This window comes from Falco punctatus, assembly GCF_963210335.1.
Source record: "Falco punctatus genome assembly, chromosome: 7".
Lineage (NCBI taxonomy): Eukaryota > Metazoa > Chordata > Aves > Falconiformes > Falconidae > Falco > Falco punctatus.
In genome coordinates, this window is record NC_137587.1 from 19,540,589 (window position 1) to 19,553,208 (window position 12,620).

Genomic DNA, 12,620 nt, shown 5'->3' on the forward strand with positions numbered 1-12,620 from the left:
ACAGAAGAATATGAAGGCAAGGACTAGAAAGAAAAGGTTTTGCTGTCAACTGGCTTGATGTAGGAGGGTAAAAAGAAATAAGGTTGATAGGGCTGTAAAAGGTCAACAAGACAAGGCAGCAGTACAAACGTGGCAGCAAATCGCCCATTAACAGCAAAAACACAAAGGGGAGATTGCCTTGAAAATCACCATACCTAAAGGAGTTGTTCAAGGGTGAAATTTGTAATTTCTGAACCCAGAACATCACAGACTTTCAGGAAGGACATGAAAAAGACAGACTGACATCCCAGTTTACATGAAGTGTGCAGTGTGAAGTATAGGTTGTGAGAAGAAAGGCTTCGAAGGAGTAGGGGCCACAAAGCCAGCTGCACTTCCTTGCAAATAATTTTTATCATTAAAAATTTGTTTGGCTTTATGAAGAGTGAATTTTGCCAGAGTATACTACTAGAGTTACTCTGCCTCTCTAGGCCCATTAGGGTTTCAGCAAAGTCTGAAGGTATACACAGGCCTCCTGCTGGAGTAAGAAAGAACCTACTACCGTTGCCTTTGCAATAAGGGAATATACCTGCCAATAAGCTGCAGAAGAAGAAAAGAAAGAAAGGGAAAGGTGTAATGAGAACAGTGGTAAAAGACACCTTTCTAGTTAACAACTGTAATGGTGAGAAAGGAAAAGAAGGTTCAAAGTAAAAAGAAATGGGTGAAGGCAGCCACAAAGCATGAAAAACTGCAGCGTAATGCTCTTCTCTTCCCATCAGGCACTGCTGCACTTGTCAGCACTTAGGTATCGATTTCCTTGTACCTGAGACCATGTAGATCATTAACCCAGTATAAGCAAAATGTTGGATCTGTAAGAGCAACAGCTGACTTTGTAGCTGGACATCTTTTAGTTCTACTTTGTTTCAGAAAACTCATTGCTGAGTCTGTCTCTTGCCACGTGTAGAAATAACAAGCAGAAAAATCTATAGGGAAAGGGAGGGGAAAGTGCCATGAACTTGGTCGGTAGCCATCTCTGCTTCTACACGGATCAGCCTTAAGGCAAACCACCTACCACGTTCCTGACATCTACTTACATTACACACACGTGCGGTACATTTGTTGAACAATGCATTTCAAAACAGTTTCATGGGTTTAGTTCCAGAATAAACTTCATGCTAGCATATGTTTTGGTATGATCTTCCTTCCTCTATGTTGCCTTGAAGCAGGTTTTCAAAGACTGTTGAGACTTCTCTCCGAAACAGGGATAGAGCACATGGCACACTTTATGTTATTCCAAAAACGCCAACATCAGTAACAGCCTTAGTCAATAAAAGAATGTCTTGCAGAAAACATGCATAATGATGATGGTATGTTATTATCACACTGTCATATTAGAAATCATGCAGCCTTTTATTGTGAAATGACAAAAATAAACAAACCCCAAATGCAGCACACTTAAAAACATTACTATTTCAAGGAATGCACAAGCAGTGTGTGATGTCACGCTGGAAAAGCAAGTTGAAGTATTAAAAGGAAATACCTCTCTTCCATGTCCCAAAAATGTCTGCCTTTTCAGCTACACATCGTTAAACATTTATACATATTGTTATTAAATAGATGTATTTTTTTGAATTAAATACACATATACATTTATGACTCCAAGCAGCACCGTAAATTTAATCTAAACATTTCTTTTCCCTTCAGGTAGCATGATAAGACTATTAAAGGGTAAAAGCAGAAGTAAAATGCAATTATCTTTTTCATGTACCTGGCAGAAGAGACAATAGCTTACCTGCAAACAAAATGCATAGTAACAAAAGGAACAGAAGGAATGAAAAAAAAGCAGAAAACAAAAAACATTCAAACCTCATTAAAAAGTGTTAGTTATATGCAAGCCTTTTCTAAATATATGAGCAGATTCAGGGAGTGTGCCTATGCTGAAAGAGTCAGTTGCAGGGGTTGTTTTCAGACTGCCCTGTTCCTGTCAAGTGCAGCCTGTCCTACCTTCTTATTATATTCTTTCCTATTTTTCTATGTGCACGTGAGCTAGACAGCCTATGCAGTCTTCAGTGAAGAAGATTTCCATCCAGTCTTTAGTAAAATATAAGGGAAATCAAACAATTCAGCTCTTGACCAATTTATGAAGTATCAAGAAATATAGACCAGATGATCCCTCTGTGTTCTTATTCAGTGCACATTCCTTCCTCCCTCTTCAACAGCCACTGGCATTTTAGTTATCCACATGCTGTGGCATTTAATCAATGATTCAGTACACAGCCCATGAGATATGCCACAACACTTCAACAAGCAAAGTTCTATCCCTCCATTGGGACAGAGGATCTGGGTTTGTGTCAGTCTCTTCTTGACAGTTTTAATTAACCATACACCCATTTGCATACATAAATATTTATACACAAAGAGAAAACTTCCTAGTGCTTTATCAGATCTCGCTTTATCACAGTGGATACTGATGGCAGTAAAACACAATTTAGTTTTGTTAAAACCTCAGAGAGAATTTTGAATCTCATAAATACAGAAATCATGGCCCAGATTTTGAGATACTAAGTACCTGCAGCTTCTGGGGACACCTGGAAATTGTAGATGCACAGTATCACTTTTGGTTTAATATCTGGCCACAGTCTTAACGCTGACACAGGAAAATGAATGACAGATGTACAGAACTTTCATAAGACTTCCCCCCCCCCCCCCCCCGCCCAGACTTAAAGAAAAAAGGGATGAACCTGGTCAGGTAATGAGAGTGGCAAGGAAGGAAATGTATGATGGGTCTTCAGAACAGTCCAGAGTTACTGTCTGTGTTGTGCTGGGGTGGGACCAGCTCAAGACAAACCATCTCTGTAGTGTATGTTACGTTGGGTCATTGGCTAAGCCAGATGATGTCTACCATAAAAAGAGTTTAGCTATTCTAACAACCTTTTCCCTGCTAACCGCTCAGATGACATACAAACTTGGAAAAAAAAGAAATGTAGAATATATACTGGACTTCACTTAGTTGAGGAAAGGCATTCTTTAGAAAGTGACAAAATAACTTCCATCTGATAAGTTTTGGGGGCTTCTACTCAATGATGTGTTAACATCTACCTAGTTACTTGAGAAATAGTGACAATGTAAAAAAGCCTACCAAGACTACCAAAATGATAGCATTTATTGCCCACTTTTAATGGCAGTCTCAGTGGAAGCATCTGACCAGACAGACTAATTTCTGACTTACCTTGTGCTGAGCTTCTCAGGCCACCACTACACAGGCTTTATAACCTGGCAAAAGTCCACCCTTGCTAAAAAGGAACAATTCCTCCTCTCAGTTCTTCTTGTCACCTAGATGCAGTGTTCATGCAGCTTGGTGCTTAGCCAAATCAGAAACCTGGTCTAGACAAAAGCTAGCAACTTGTGACAGCAGCTAGCCCTTCTCCCCCTTCTCCCAGACCACTTACACCAGAACAATGCTTAAATATCTCTATTCAGTACTAGAAAGACACTGAGGTGCTGAAGTGTGTCCAGAGAAGGGCAACAAAGCTGCTGAGGGGTCTAGAGATTAAGTCTTATGAGGAGCAGCTGAGGGAACTGGGGCTGTTGAGCCTGGAGAAAAGGAGGCTCGGGGTGGGGGTGATCTTATCACTCTCTACAACTACCTGAAAGGAGGCTGTAGTGAGGCAGGTGTTGGTCTCTTCTACCAAGGAACCACTGCTAGGACAAGAGGAAATGGCCTCAAGTTGCACCAGGGGAGGTTTAGCTTGGATACTAGGAAAGATTTCTTCACTGAAAGGATCGTCCAGCATTGGAACAGGCTGTCCGGGGAAGTGGTTGTGTCACCATCCCTGGAGATATAAAAGATGTGTAGATGCCATGCTTAGGGACAGGGTTTAGTGGTGGACTTGGCAGTCTTTGGTTAATGGTTGGTCTTGATGATCTTAAAATTCCAATGTAAACAATTCAATGATTCTGTTTGCCTGCACATGCAATTGTTTTGCTCAGCTCCAGCTCCTCTTGACAGGGATGAGAACCATCTTTGACATTGGCATAGCTGACATATTCCTGCCTGAGTAAGAAAGATCTGGAGACAATAATCAGCGCAGGTGCCTGGTTCCAGGTCATTTGCATTTGTTTTCCAAAGCCTGAATCCACAAACTGAAACGGAAGTTAAGAACTGAAATTCAAAACTTGAAAATGTGCTGGTGCTGTGAGCAGCCCCTCACTTGGAGAAGACCTGGAGCACACATCAGGAATTCTTGGAGAGAGGTTAAGCAGGTGGAAGTGAACATGGCTGCCAAACCGAAGCTGTCATTTAATTTTCCATCTTGTTTTACCGATTTGGCTCCCAAACTTGTGAAATGGTTCCCAAAATTAGGCTTATAATTACTAAATTGTGTGGTCTAAACCCCACCTGTTTTTTCCAGATATCTCACATAACCTAATAAAAGGTATTCTCTCTCTTCACACCGTGATGACCACCACAACAATATAACTAAAAAAGCCTTTTTTGTTGTTGTTGTTTTGTCATCCAAATGCCATGTCACTGACAATGAGCTAGGATTGCCCATCTGACCCTGTCTCCCTCATGGTAGCAAATCCTGGTGAAGTGCTCTGTACAGGGAGTTTTGGGAGAGCCCTACCCCCACATCTCCAGGGCACAGCCTTTCAGGTGACACAACAGGTGACTCAGGTAATAAAATATTTACTGTAAGGGAGAATGAGGTCCCTTTTACTGGCAGTAGCTGGGGAGAAAGTGGTTGAGCAAAGCATCTTGTAACAATTACACCTGTATTGCCAATGCATAATGTGCAATCTTTGTGGAAAACCAGTAAGAGATCATTAATTTAACAGAATATGTGTTTAAAATGTCTTATATGATATTAAGCAGTCAGAAATAGATCTCTAAGAAGGGATTAGATATATAAATTATAGAAAACCTCTGATAAGAGATAATTTAAAATTAGAAGGGAAAGAAAATGTAATGACTCTTAAGGTCACAGCTAACGGCAAAACAAGAACTGTCTGTCCCTGCTGTGTCTACAATGGCCAGCCACCAGATGCCAGGGACAGGAGTTTGACAGGGAGAAGGAAAGATTTGTTTGGAAGAAGACTATAGAGAGGCACAGAAAAAATAACGTAAGGAAATGAAAGATGGCAGTAACATTAAACTGATTTGGTTTGACGTGCAAAATATTTCTGAAAGTTCAGAGGTAACACTACTTTCTAACACAAGTCTTCCATACGAATGTTTATTCATATGTACTCTATGACCAGAATGTAAAGAAAGGAAATGGCTTTTCTAGTGATGTCTTGGTTGTTCTGCAGCCCACTTTATCATACCACCACTTCTGGGGCTTCTTTAGGATTGTAGGTGCTGTGGAAAGGGGAGGTATTGGTAGTAACACCAACAGAGAGCAATCAGAGACTTCAAAGGACTGAATGGATTTGAGACTTAGAGCCGCTGCCTGGCATTTGCATCACCTTTTAGAAACTCTTTTAAATTATCATCCTGACCTCCCAAGTTACTTTCAATATTGGGTGGTTTCTTCATTTCAGGAAGGGATGATTAACATGAGACCTCAGCCAGTGTACGCTGAGATTTTTGTAGAAGAGGCCTCGATCTGCAACTTTTTGTATGTGGGGAGTTACTCACAGGCATATGGTACATGCCAGTCTCTGAAGTGCAAGTGTAGTTAAGCTTCTGCAGAAAAGCAGTCCATTAGTTCCATTAAAATTCTATGCTGCTATTTGCAAGTGAAGTGGGCTGGCAGTTTCAGAAAAACTTAGCCAAAACCACACAGCTTTGCAGGAAACAGTCAGCAGGCTCTCTAAAATTCCTATTCTAGAGGTTTCAAGTAATTTTGCATCACGACATACAATTGATTCCAGTTCAGTGGACTGATTGCATTGGACCCAACTGCTAATTGCAGTTAGTGTTGCAGAATCAAGCTGCAGTTCGCTTCTTTGTGAAATACAACAGCCAACCTCTCACATGAAACAAAAAGAGTAAGCATTTTTTACTTGGAAAGCAAAAGTTATTTGTAGGAGATAAAATGTGGTAAAGAAGAATTCAAAGACCAATCCAAAGAGAAATCATGGCATCTATGACAGACGGACTTAGTTGTCTAAGCTGAAAACCATGACCTGCAGCTGTACCAGTTCTCTGCGTGTGTCCTTTTTAACATGAACACTCCTTAGGTGGCTGTAATTCTGCTTTTCAGCACGCCCAGAACTACTCCAGCTTGAATAACTAGTCACCTAGTTCGCATCTAAGCTGGTTGCAGTCCAGAAACCAGGCAGAGCATCACTTACGTCCCCAAGAAGTCTATAGTATGCCTATAGAATGCTTCATGCAAATTCAGAGGACTGGCCCACTCAGTGCCTTCAGTCAAAGCAGTAATGACATACCCAGTTTTTATATATTTAGTCTAATGACTAAAACACTCACCCAAGAAGCAGGAGTTTTACACCTTTCAACCTGGAGGTAGGTGTTCAGACCACCAGCTCCTCCCTTCCAGGACAAGTCCCTAACAAATCTGGCTATCCCTCCGCTTCTGCTGAAAAGAGGAACCTAAAAAAGGAGTGAACAAGCGCTTAGCCTAGTGGTAGGGCAAAGGGTAGAGGAAACACTTTTGGTCTCTGTTCGCCGCCTACTGCATTTTCGAAGTGAATGGGGATCTCTGCTTTGTTAATGTAAAGAATGCTTGTAGGCACTTGAGTCAGGCATGTACGCTCCAGAAAGGACTAGGAGAGCAGATTTACTCTTGTGCACGTACAAGTGCTCTAGCTCCACTTAGACAAGTGCAGGGAACAGGTGCAGGGAAGTGAAAGGCAAGAGCTAACACTGGACATAGAGTGCCTTTTCCCCTTCCTAAAAATCCAAATCTGTATTGGCTACCTGCAGGCAGCTCTGCACTCCAGTCACTGCATCTTTGGTCCCTCATCTACTTTCCATACATAGGATCAAGGCATCTACATCTGACTTGTCATTCCCGAGTTATAGCACCTTTGAAACACAACTTCCAGACCCTCGTCACTATTCAGAGCTGGTTTTAGTCAGAACACCACCTCACTTTTTAAGCTGATGTGAATCTTTAAGGACCACAGCAGTCAAATCATTTGAGAATTTATAAGTATTGTTCTCATGACAGCTTGCCTGAATTCTCAGTAAATCAATGCCCAAACCTAAATCCACTTCTGTCACAAAAATTGTTATTCCTTAACTTCTTTTAGGTCATTGAGCTTTTTTTAAAAAGCAGTCAGACAGTGCTTGAATTCACACTTGCTGCACTAGAGGGAGTAGGAACCTCATCTCAGCCATGGGCAGCTTTACCTGATGCAAGCTTCCATAGAAAACATGCTGTTTAGGGGATGCCTACATGATCAGGTTCCTGGCTATTGAATGTCAACTGTGAAAAAAGGACATCATTAAAGATCAAAGCTGATGCTCTGTGTGGAAACAAGGCTTTTTCTAATTAATCTCCACTTTGAACACTGCTAGATATTTCAGAATATTTCTTTCGTCAACTATCACTCATATCTATAATTACTTCTTCTGATCCAGGATCCAGGTGCATGCCTTGCTGAGGTAGGGACTTCCTCACCTTATCATGATTTTAATTTTATGCCTTAGAACAAAATTAGTTTGCAGTGTCAAATACCCTCTGACTTTGCTTCTTTGTATAGCAAACAGTCCTCCACATCAGACTTGTTAAAAATTCCTGTTCTAAAGGTGAAAAAAAGCACTACATGGATAGTATAATCTGTTTCTCTCTGTAAATTACAGGCAAAATCACCTGTGCTACATCAGTTAAAGAGGCTTTTCTTAGCTGAAGGCATGGTTTAAAAACATCCATACACTTCCATCTAAAATGCTCTAACAAGGGTTTTTCTTAAGAAAGAAAAATCTATCAAAATTCTTGAAGGAATCAGTGAGTGATGAATTCTTGTGTATGTCTTTTTCCTTTACTGTGTCAAATGGATGCTGGCATCTGTAAAATAGTAAATGTAAGAATGATGCAGAGGATAACAAAAAGAAGGGATAACTTATAAAACCTCTTCTCATATATTGCTGCAGAAACTGTATAAGCAGATCCCCTACGCCATCAATAGAAAATAATGTACTTCCACTCACAGAAGCAATATATATTATTTACAACTCACAAGGCCAAAGTCAAAATTACTGTTCCGGTAAAGTTCCCCTGTCATCAGCCACTGTAGCCTCTTCTACATTTTCAGATATTTTCTAGATTTTAATCCTTTTCCTTTGTCTGTTTCCCTTTCCCATTACTTTCTGAACAGAAGACAATAGCAAAATTCTCTACTTTCACCTCTTCCATCCCTCCACCTCTCTCTTCACTGCAGTTTTTGGATGTGATATAGCTGTCTTTTTCTCTTGCTCAGTCTTTTCACTGTCTGACTTTACTACCTCCACACTATCCTCATTTACCTCTTCTCCTCTCACTCATTCTTAGTCATCTCCTCCTCCTCTGGTTCTTTCCTTTCTACCTTGAACCAGATCATAGGTTCCATTATCACAGCAATCTTCCTGTGATGCCCCTTACCTTTCCACACATCCTCATCTCCTCCTTTGGATTACACAAGGCATATAGTCTGTTTCCTCACTTCTAGTTCTCCATGATCTTCTGGCAACAAATGAAATATGTCATTAGTCTAATTAGTATGGAGATTCAAAACTTGGAATTTTAACCAGTGGGCATAACTCTTAAGGAAAACCTGAAAGGGAGTAAGCCTGATGAATAATTAACCAGAATACCTAGGAAAGGAAACCCCTCATAAAAATATAGAAGTGCTTGGAACTAGCTTTGCTTCCTTATGCAGTGCCATGCCGTGCTTGAATGGATGAGGGAAAGATGCTGCCATTCCACCATTTCCCGCTGCTCTTGAGATGAGCAAAAATAGTCAGAAACAACTAACCTGTGCTATAACATTGGAGGGAAAGGGCACCCTACATCTTTGTGGGACATATAATCAGTCTCTTCATTTGCCTGCATTATCCAAACCCATTTAATTCAAGCTCTGATTCGGGAAGCCCTTTCTTCTTTTAAGACTATGGGGCATATTTTAAAAGCATTTTTTTTAAATAAACGCGGAATATTTCTATTGTCTATAGAAACAGTCTATAGGCAAGAAAATGGAACAGAAGAGTATGGAGCATATTCAGCCAGTCCCAAAGAACTTTTTTTTCTATGTTCTTGAAGAAGTCACTTGATCTTTCCCTTTCTATTTTCTTCAACTGTAAAATGAAATTAATACAGCTTGCCTACTTCTGAGATGACCAGAGGACACTAACATTCAAAAATTTCTGTGAAAATTCTGCCTCATCTTACTTCAATTGTTTTAACAGCTGTACCTACCACTTAAGGGTAGGTGAAGCCTCTGTTACTAAAGTTCACACAACTCTTTGAGACCTTGCATAAAAAATAAAAACTAATTAATGACCTGGAATTTCTTTTACCCATCTGAGAGAAGCAAGATGGATTAAGTTTCTCAGCTGGCACACACCAGGTCCTTTGAGACCTATCAGAACTGTGACAACGTGAGTTTCATGACTGCAAACAGAAAAGTCATGCACTACCATGTACGGATATGTGATGCAAAGCAAGGAAGAAAATGTAAAAGCAAAAGATTTTCCAATGAATAATCCTATGAAAATAATAAATGCAGCTTTAAGAAGCAATGTGTTTATTTTGCTTTCAACCTTACTTTAAATTATGCTGGCAACCTCTTCTGAGCACCAGCCTTACTGCATGTCTTAGATTTCCCTTCCTCAGAGCCATAATCTTAATCTTGACTGTTAATGTACATTGAGCCCAAGACCAGTTACTCTGCCACATATTCAGGCCAGCTAGTGCGGTGGGGAGAATTCCCTTCAAATAACTGTGTGATCCCCAGTGAGCCCCTTTCTTACTCTGTGTCTTGGATCAGGCTTTCTTGGTAGTCTCACCCCAACCCTAGCTCCATCCCCAGACAGATTTACACCACGAGACAGTGGGAGCACCCTCGTTAAGGTATGCTCAAGGAAGAAGTCCAGCAGCAGTCCTTGTCTGTCTTTGGTTTCAACTGAAGCCCCTTCTCATTTGCCATACGTGTGCCATTTCTCATTCCCAGGGCCTAACATAAGCCTAACTTTACCTTAACTCTTGAATAAGCCTGAGGTGAGGAATCCAGCACTGTCCCCAGGAACTCTTCCTGTCATCCCACTCCCCTGACTGGATGGAGGTACTGGCCCTGGTCTTTGTTTCTTTTGGTTTTATAACAGTTTTGCTTGCTTGCTTCAAGAGTTTCTCTAGTAAACCTTGTTAAACCTCTATTCATAGATTCACATGCTGCAGGTCACCTTACAAGAAGTGTACTCTCTAGAGCAACTTGTCTCCAGCTGGAGTGCTGTGCCTAGTTCTGGGCTTCCCTGTGCAAGAGAGATATGGACATACTGGAGGAAGTCCAGCACCCAGCACAGGGCCATGATGATCATTAAGGGGCTGGAGCATTTCTCCCATGGAGGAGGTGGGGACGATGGACCCAGACTCTTCTCAGTGGTGCCCAATGAAAGGCCAAGAAGCAACAGGCCCAAATTGAAGTACAGGGTGATTAAACATGAGAAAAAGATGTTTTGCTGTGAGGCTGACTGAGCACTGGAAGAGGTTGCCCAGGGAGCTTGTGGAGTCTCCATCCTTGGAGATATTCAAAACCTGACTAGATACATCCCTGAGCAACCTTCCCTAGCTGACCTGGCTTTGAGCAGGGAAGTTGGACCAGGTGATCTCCAGAGATCCCTTCCAACCTCAACTGTTCTGTGATTCCAAGTGTGAGAAGAGTGGAGTACAGATTTCTAGTTCACTGAAGTGAGCCTTACAGATTCAGGAAGGCAGATGGTGATTGTTCTGCTCAAAGGTGTAAAGAATGCCAATTTACAATTCGAATTAAGGGAGAGTTAAGAGGCCAAGCACTTGCAAGATCCTCCATTTATAGTCTGTGGAGTGAAAAGGGAGTTACAGCTTGCAAGTCACACTAGAAGTGAATTAGAAGTCCCACAACACAGGAGAAGTGGGCAATTAGGAGAGAAAGGGATTAAACCAAAAAGGGTCATAGGAACTGTATGTTTGGAGGACACAGTGAGAGCACAGTTTCACATTACAGCAATAATTTTCTCACAGTTCTGTTTAAAAATAACACCGCTGTCACAAGGTTTACTTAGAGGTAAAGTTTCCTGTTATGTTGCCAGTGAAGGGGACAAGCCTGTTCTTCCTCCCTTCCAACGCCTTTTTCTTTCTTTCTATCCATTCCTTTCCTAATGACTGCACTCATGAATTAGATCAACTCACTGATACAACAGAATATTGAACCACCAAAAGAAAAATATGGTTACTCCATTGGTGCAGTTCAGTCACTTTGATGTTCCCTGTGATACGTAGTTGCTAGAGCCAATGCAAGAGAGAGCATGGGGAAACACAGCTGTGAGAGGTGAAAGAACCGGGAACATCCACTTTGGCCATACACTCAATTGGATGCCAGCAAAATTTATTAGACATGAAAAAGAAAATGTTACTTTAAATACTCTTGACTACAAGTGAGTCATTGGTGTAATCAGGCAGCTTGGCTGCAGTACCGCCACACGCCCTAAGGCAGTACGCTCTACTTTGCACTGTGCAACAGGATCACTGACAATATCTACCAAGACTTAGAGCTTCCCTAAAAGCCCTAGGCAATGAAGGGCACAAAGGTACTTCCAAACTGTTGCAAATTTCAAGTCATCATTACAAGAATCCATTCCACAATCAAGAACAGCATTGTATGAATTTAACACAAGTTGATGGCAAAAAACTATTAATATCTCCAAAGCTTAATGATGTCTGAAACTCAAGATCCCATACAGTACTTGCCCTCACCAGAGCTTGTGTCAGAAAAAAACAACAGCTTATAAAATTTTAATTGAATTCTAATATTAATTATACTTTGTATCAATATACAGAGCATATTTTAAAGGGTCTCTTACATGAGCATCTCTACAGGCATCTTATCTGTAAAACTGATGACACCATGTGGAAATACCAGTTTTTTTCTACTTGAAAGACTACCTCCCTTATCCCTAACACTGTAACAGTAACAGAAAAAAAATAAAATCCGCTTGCTTCTACAAAGCTAAGCTGAAAATCCTTCAGAGGTCTCACCTACTAAACAGATACTTTTCTATACTTAGCAGCTTTTAAAATTATACTGCAGCCTGACCAATGGAGACAGAAAAGGACTTCCAGAGAGATGAAGATAGTCTTCTGAAGTACACAGAAAATGAACGGCAAACAATCTCTTCCAAAAGTAAGTACAAGAGAAAATAACACTCAGATCATGTTTAAGAAAAGTGTTCTTTCAAATAGTGAGGTGGGACCCTACGTAAAACAAATACATACCACCTGGCTATATTTAAATACAGAATTCAAAGTTATAGGTCTATTGGCTTTACTTACTCTTGGAAAGAACAGGCAGAAATGATAAAATTCCAGTGTGTCTGCAGAAAGTTTTCCCATTGGGAACCAATGGGAACTGATCTACAAAGAGAAGTGAATAAATCTCAGATAAAGAACTGGAAAATTCTGTACTAAATGTAGGTAGGGAGTATCTGTTTAACTAAAACGGAC